This window comes from Chinchilla lanigera, unplaced genomic scaffold, assembly GCF_000276665.1.
Source record: "Chinchilla lanigera isolate Chin_1 unplaced genomic scaffold, ChiLan1.0 scaffold00001, whole genome shotgun sequence".
NCBI lineage: Eukaryota > Metazoa > Chordata > Mammalia > Rodentia > Chinchillidae > Chinchilla > Chinchilla lanigera.
In genome coordinates this window covers 9,114,774-9,123,171 of record NW_004955402.1, presented here as the reverse complement: position 1 = coordinate 9,123,171, position 8,398 = coordinate 9,114,774, and positions in this window count along the sequence as shown.

Here is an 8,398-nt window from a genome sequence, read left to right as displayed (position 1 = left end):
GCTTTTGCCGCTGAGCTAAATCCCCAGCCCTGAGATAGAGATTTTAAATCCTTGGAATTCCTCAGTAGTAGGAGTATCTATTATTCATTTTGGACTCCTTAGACCAAGCCTGGGTTCATGCTGATGGGGTGACTCTTGTTGGGACCCTAGGTATGTTTGAGGACAGGGGCTGCCCAGGCTGGTAAGACTAGACATACGATTAGTAGCCTGAAGCTTTGAGTTAGATGGTTTCAGTCCAACCTGCATTAAAAAGAGGGGGCTGGAGATCAAATTCAGCCATGGGGCCAGAGATTCCATCAAGCATGCCCACCTAGTGAAAGCCCAGGAAAAACTCTGGGCACTGAAGCTTCAGTGAGTTTTCTAGTTGGTGAACCCATTAATATACCCTGATTCCCCAGGGAGAATCCCATATTTGGGAATCTCTCAGCCCTCAATCTACAGGTCTCTTCCTTTGGTTGGTCCAACTTTCTATTCTTTATAATAAAAGTCTAGACATAAATATAGTGCTTCCCACAGTGTATTGTCCTGTTAAATTGTTAGGGTGGATGAGAGGAATCCTCAGGTTTTTAGCCTGTTGCACAGAAGCATGGATGGCCTGGGGATCCTGGAGCCGTGGCGAGTGTCTGTCATGAGGGTTCTTATGGAGGACTGCACCCCCATCCTGTGATATCGGTGCTAACGCCAGGCAGTGAACCTCACAAACTGCACTGTAGGAGTCCACGTGGATGTGAGGAGAATGTCCCTTGGGTAGGCAGACACTGGAGTTGGTTACACACTGACAGTCGCCTGTCATGTTCAAAGTATTCCTGGCTAGATCACAGAGAGGTAGGTGAGTAACTTTATCATGAAGTTTTATCTGGCCACGTGGTTCTGAGATCCTATATCCATTTTTTTTTCTTTTTGCTAGTAAATTAAAGATTTATTATATTTTGTTAAGTATTTTAATAATGACAATATCTAAAATTGGTAGCAAGTTCATGTCCAATCAACACTGGATGTTCTGTATAATGCAAAGAGGTCTCTACAGAAACTTTAGAAAGACAAGAAAGATTGAAAAAGCATTTAAAAAATACCATGTGGCAGTTCTTGGCAAAGTTGTCACAGATCTGTTGCTGTTTACATATTATTTCCTTGATATTTGTCAGTAGTTCTTGTAACAAAAAGTTTTCCCTTTACGGTAAATACACTGGCCCTCTAACAAAAAAATCTTAAAGAACTCCCGTGACTTGAGTATTTGAGCATTTGTACAGGAAAATAAATATCTACTTATTTTAGACCCAAAAATAAAGAACTGGACAATTGTACTAAGTCCACTTGTAGGTAATATTTCCTCCACATATCAAGTGGGAATAAGGGTATTGTTTGAGGTGTTTTCTAAATCCTGAGCCCCTAATGGTGGACAAGTCGTCACAAGGGTTCCCACATAGAATGCGAGTTTAGTGTGCTCGGGGAATACGAGAACACTCACAGAACCACGGGGACCGTGGCACAAACAGTCTACTGACTGCCAGGAGTGCTAAGCAGGCTCTGGGCAAACATGTGTGGTGAGTGAAGTTTGCCTTCCACCCCACTGCAGGACCCGGCCCCCGCTCCAAGCAGCCTCTCCCTCTCTCAAATAACCAGGCAGACCCGAGCCTTCCCAAGCGCAGACCATGAGCCTCCTCTGCCTCCTTGCACAGGGGCTCTCAGTTGTCATCTTGGGACGGTTGGACGCACTCGCCATTCTCAGCTGGTCCTCACTGAGTGTAAGGCGTTATCCTGTGTGAGCAGACTTCCTCAGTCCACCACATGGTGACAGTCGAGCTCTTGTGAGAATGCTTTCCTTTTCATCCCCTGCTATATTTCCTCAAATCCCACCCTCAGCCTTATTCCTTAGGCTTTGAATGTTTTAGGTCTCTAGTAGGCCACTATTAAAATACGCCTTGAAACTCTAACTAAGTCATTTGAAGAGGTGGAAATAGAATGGGGGTAAAGGGTCAGGTTGGGTGACATGTGGCTGTAGGGTCTTGGAAAAACTCTGGCAGAAGTGAAAGGCTGCCTTATCAGATGGCAATAGCTCATTTGTAAACTCTTATTTATACACTGGGCATGGTGGTGCATACCTGTAATCCCAGCACTTGTGAGGCTGAGTCAGGAGGATAGCCATGAGCTCGAGGCCAGCCTGGGCTACATAGTGAGTTCAAGACCAACCTATCTCAAAACAAACGAACAAACATCTTTGCATGCTTAATCCCAAATTTCCTCCTCTCTCTTAAAAATTGCCAAACTCTTTCTTAACAGCTTTGGTAATCTCATTCTGTTTCTTCGCTCCCTTTTTGAACTACTGCTTTTTGCCCAGGGTCACCTGTTTCAGTGAGACTCTCCGTTTTCATTACCCTGAACCACACAGTAAGGATCCGGAATCAAGAGAGAAAAGAAAAGGTGGATGAATACTTAGTCCTCACGCAGCGGTCTTTCTGCATTTTTGTTTCTCTTGCACTTAGTGCCCACAGAGTGCGTCACTTTTTGGTTTTTGGAAAGAAGTCTGTTTTTCCTTTTCCCCCCTCAGTACTGGGATTGGAACCCAGGGCCTTCATACTGAACTATATCTCCTGGGCTCCAACTTCCCAACCTCCCGCCTCAGTCTCCAAGAGCGCTGGGATCACAGGTGTGTGACTCACACCCGGCTCAGAGTTTGGGTTTTTTGGGGTGTGGCCAGCCAATCTTTAAAGCTTTGCTGTGTGGGAGCTCACCAGTCGGTACTCTCTGGATGAAGGAGAATTACAGAGCAGGTAGAATGTGTGTTTTGTGTGGAAGGAGCTGAGGGTGGTGGAGGATTGGCCTAAGAGCTTACCCAGTCTCAAATATGCAGGTTTTTAAATTGTCATGGATAAGTGATTGTTTTATTATGATTATCTTACCATTTTACCTACAAAGAAATTTAACTTTTTTATCATCATTAAGTTTATCTGTTCAGTTTAGATATACATATCAATCACATTCATCATGGGTAACTTGTACCTGTACATAACGCATCTTGGGCCCTCTTTTTTTCTCAGTATCCCTCCCTTCCCTTCAGCTCCTCTTCCCTTCCTTCTTTACAAAGCTTTGTTTTCATTTTATCCTTCCTTCCTCATTTTTCTTTTATGCTCGAGTTTATGTTGTGACTGTGGCAAAGGAGACTTTAACATTTTGCCTAATTGGATTAGGGAGCCAATTTGCTCTGGGGGATAACAAGGGTCATCCGTGTATGACTTCCACAATAATCCCATGAGATTGCCATGGGGAGCCAGGAACAGACATTTTTGAGAGGCTCACTACCTTGTCCAAGAGCAATTAGAGAGAAGCGAAGGGCCTGGCCTGCAAATAGAATCCTGTCAGATCTAAATCCCAGGGAAATCAGCCCACTGCATGAGCCATCGCCCACTGGGACAAGGATGGCTTTTCTATTAGAGCAATGCAGCTGTAGTGACATGAAAGGCAGAATCACGTTTCCCACTACTTTTTCTTCCAAACCCTCCCTTCACTACATTAGTGGAGCTGGTGAGAGGTGTACAGCCAAAATATGAGCAATCTGCACTGGGAGTGTAGCTCAGTGGCAGAGTGCTTGCCTAGCAGGCATGAGGCCCTGCGTTTGACGCCCAGCACTACAAACAACACAACAACAACAAAAATCAAAACAAAAAGAATAATTTTTGTAAAAAAAAAAAAAAAAGAAAGTGTTGATCCATGTGTGGTGACACATGCCTGCAATCCTAGCATTCTAGAGGCAGAAGCAACAAATTACAAGTTTGACCCAAGCCTGGACAATTTAGCAAGATCTTGTCTCAAAAAAAAAAAAAATCTGGGGATGTAGCTTAGTGTAAAGGCTCAAGGCCCTGGGTTCAACTTCCCAACCCACCCCAACCCAACCCAGCCAAATCTTCCCAAGTAAGGCCTGGGAGACATTCCAGCTCTGCCCCCTTTTCCCACAGTGTGCCAGCAATAAATGCCTCTGGGGAAAGTCTAGGCTGGAAGCCTAAGGGAGTGCAGTCTCATGGCCCCAGAGGAGAGCATTAGAAAGTCTGGCGTTAGAAAGGACTGGCTGGCATCTAAGTGGCCCCCAGGCATGCTGACAGGGACACCGTCCTCATGGCGTTTTGCAAGCCACAGCTGGAATAGGTGCTCGGCACTACAGACCCAGCCGGATGAGGAACATCTGGGTGGAGCCTGAAGAGGGTAGAGATCCACCAAGTGCCAGATGCCTCCGTACTGAAATACAGGCATTTGTTCCATGAGCTTTCTGGCACATGTAACCCTGGGTGAAGGAGGAATGGGGGCCCTGGGTTTACTGAATTCCCCACTCAGAAGACTAAAACATGGATGACTGAGTAGTCATTGATTTGACTGAGTTTGTCGAAAAATTATTAAATTAAACTTTCTGTGATTAGATATTAATAGAAACTCAGGGCAGAAATTAAATGAAGTTACAGAAAAATGTAGTTTTACATGTATGAGTTTATGGCTATAAAAATCCCTTCCCCTCTAAGTAACGAAGCCAAACAAATCAGAGTGTTTCCCACCTGCCCACACATTTCCCCACAGCTTCCCGTCGATTGCTCTTAGTTCCTCCCACGCAGGCTGAATTGCTAGGTTCTCCCCGACAGCTTTCTCAGATTTAGAGGGCAGGTGCTCCAGGGGCCTGGAAGATGTAGGTTGTTAGTTATTATTGTAATAACTGTTCAGTTAAATAAAAGCTCTATGAATTTGTGTATTGAAAAGTTTCAGATGGTTCCTATTTATTTTAGTTTTGTTCCTTTTCCAGTAAAAGCTCTCTGTTTAATTATTAATTTGACTGTTATTCCTGGCAAATCATGGTTATAAATAAATGTTTTCAAAACATTATCCACAAAGCACCAAGGCTTTTTCCCTTAGTGGTAGAGCTGTTATGTATGAGATGGCTGTTTCTATAAGTAATGTTTAATCATGAATGAAACTATTCATGTAAATTAAATTTAAATGAAAGCTTCATCATGATTTTGGAAGGCCTGGGAGAAGACTACAGTTTAGAAAAAACTTGTGAAGTCTTACTGCAATTGGATGACCATAGGAATTATGCTATTTGCTAGGTATAACTGCGTTACTCAGCTTCCCATCATTGTAATAAATAGCTGAGATGCCCAATTTATAGGTTTATTTGGCTCACAGTTTGGGAGGTTTAAGTCAATGGTTGGTTGGTCTTCTTGCTTTTGGGTACATGGTAGAGCAAAACCTCTTACCTCATGGCTGGGAAGTGAAAGAGAAAAAGAAATTTTTTGTCAAATTAATCAGTATAATGAGATGGCCTGTGTGATGGTTAATGTTTTATTTTCAGTACTGGGGCTTGAATGTAGCACCTTGTAAGGCATGTGCTTGTAGGGGATGGCGACTCTTAAGATATCATTTTAAGATAAAATAGTTTTAGCCTTAATATGAGCCTTACAATGTGTCTTGAGGAACATCCAGGAGGGGTTGTAAAGAGTTAACTTTGCAGTCCTGACTTTGGCCCAGAATGCTTCTCCAAAGACAAAGAATACCTGGGCCCAGATAATGACCTATGATCCTAGCTGTGTTGTTTCATCCCTTCTGTGGCCCTAGATAACCATTGTTACCATAAAGGAAATGTATGGTTATCAAAAGGGGGACATATAGAACAGAGTACAGAAAGTATATATCATTGTGGTTGGGCTCATGACCGGAGCCTGACCTGGTCACGTGGCACAGGGAAAGCAATGTGTGGCTGGGGCTACAACATTCCAATCTGTTACCATGGAAACCAAAGGTATATTTAAGGTGGGAACAAAGAAGGCCAGCTGCCCACTTTCCTGACCTGCAAGTCAGGGATGAGCGGTGGCTAGCCTCAAGTTAATAAAACTCTGTTTGTTCTAAATAGAGTCCTTCATTTTCTTGTGGAATACAACCTGAATTTTTGCCGTTACATGCTCTGCCACTGAGCTACACTCCAGCATCTCAGATTAGTTCTTGCCTAAGAGTTACTAACTTGCCAACCTGCTTTATTATGGATTTTGGACACGTTAACTCCCACAATTTTATATATAATTTGCATATACTTGTAACATCCCTAACTTACTCATTGGAGACTGGAAAACCCTCTTGATACAGTAGAAGAATATATATTTCTATTGAAAGCCAATATTATCTCCAAAATATTTATACTTTTAGAAGACTTCATTTGAAGAGAAGAAAAATAGTTTATATATGTATTTTACATGGAATTTGCTAATTTCCCAAGTGTATTTCTATTTCAAATACAGATAATTAAATTCTGGGCATTTTTTTTTTTCTTGTCTTTTTTGAGACAGGGTCTCACTATGCAGTTCAGGCTGGCCTTGAGCTCACTTTGTAGCCCAGGCTGGTCTCGAACTTGCAATGATGCTCCTGCCTCAGCCTCCTGAGTGCTGGGATTACAGATGTGTGCCACCATGTCCAGCAATTCTGGGGATATAAGTGATTTGGGTTTACATCTGCCAGAGCTACTTCTTGGGACTTGAAAATAACTATTCTATGAAGGTGTCCAGGCCTAGGATGGCAAAGAAACTCCTTTGATGTGACAGCTTTGGGTTTCATGTGCTTGGAGTGCTGTGTAAAGGAGGGTTGCTACTCTGAGTGTGGGCTCAGGAGGAAAGAGTGCCGTGATTAATCACCTGTGTCTTCCACAGGACAGTGAGGGGAAGGTATGATATATGAGCCTTGCACTCATTAGTGTCTGAAAGCCTCTTATTAATTTATCTGTTGATTTGTTTACCTTCTGCCACACCTTTAGGAGATTAGCGCCACAAAGGTATGGCCTTTGTCTATTTTCCTTATGGATTCATCTTTAGAAATGAGAACAGAGTATAGGCTCATAAGATATTTAAAATGTTTATAATAAATATTCAAAAATGTTTGTGGAGTATAATTTCTACTTGATCTAGTTTATGCTGATTTTAATGTTATTTAAGTAAGAGCCAATACCTTGAGAGCTGATATTTTCAGCATTGGCTAAATAAATCTTTTTTTTATTTTATTTTAAAGAGAGTAGTAAAAGAAAAAGTAAAGAACAATAGCAGCATACCACCACTGCAAACATAAACAAAACAAAGCAAGAACGTTAAAAGTGATGCAGGGTTTCAAAACAAAATAAGAGGGGGGCCGGGGATATAGCTCAGTGGCACAGTGCCTGCTTGGAAAGTGGGAGGTCCTGAGTTTGATTCCTGGTACCAAAACCAAAATCAGTTCGAAACAAAATGGCAGGAATTAACAGTGGTTGTTTTTTTTTTTTTTTTTTTTTTTTCTGGTACCAGGAATTGAACTCATGACCTTGCGCTTGCCAGGCAGGCACTTTGCTGATGAGCTAAATCCCCAGCCCCTAACAGTGGTTGTTAACTTACATATTGTTATCTTCAGCTATGCTGCTCAGATTACCAGAGGTAAGAGTGGAAGATTGTTCAAACTATTAAAGAGAATAAAAAATAGTTATTAGATAAAACATTAGTGATAATACAGAATTTCACTAGACAAGATGGTAGGAATTCATCAGTGGTTGTTCCATTGTATATGGTTACCTTCAAATCAGTTGCTCAGATTACCAGATATAAGCATGCAAAATCAGTCTGAACATAAAATATTTTAAGCATCAACTGTTCCTTTCAATATACCATCAGACATCAGCAGTACAGTTATCCCAGCTATTCATAAATGTTGATTAAATGAGCTAAAACATACAAGATCACAATACATTTTGAGGCATTCAGTCAATAATACTTGAATCTGAAGTCTGCAGAGTTGCTAGCATTCTCTTCATTCGGGCAGAATCGGTCACTAAGCGCCCATTGCATCTCAAGCCCCTCAGTCAATGCCGGGGACACACACGTGAGTAAAATATGGGCCACGGCTTCCACAAGCGCAAGTTTTTATTGAAGATCAGGGAGGGAGATGAACGTTGCAATCCCATGTGCTAAGTGCGTGAATAGGGAGGGCTACACTTATGGTGATTGTGGAAATGGTACAAAAGAAGGAATAATCAACATTACTAAAGTGACAGAGAGTCAGGTCTCAAGAAAGGCTTCATAGGTGAACAGATACTGGAGGAATGAAGAGAGCATTCTGATAAGGGAAGTAATATTTGAAAAGGCAGAAAGATACGGAGCTAACTGCTGGGTGTACGCAGTTCTAGTGAGTTGAGGGTGCCTGGTTAGTAGGGAGGGAAGGGCTCCCTTGGTTGAGATGAGTGAGGCCTGGATCTTTGCTGTTCAATATGGTGGCTGCTGGCCCTATGTGGCTGATGAGTGCTTGACGTGAGGATTGTTTCAATCGAGATGTTCTGTAAGTGTGAAGTACACACTGGGTTTTCAAAAGTTACTGGGTGAAAATGTAAATTAGAGCACTACTAAGGTTTTTC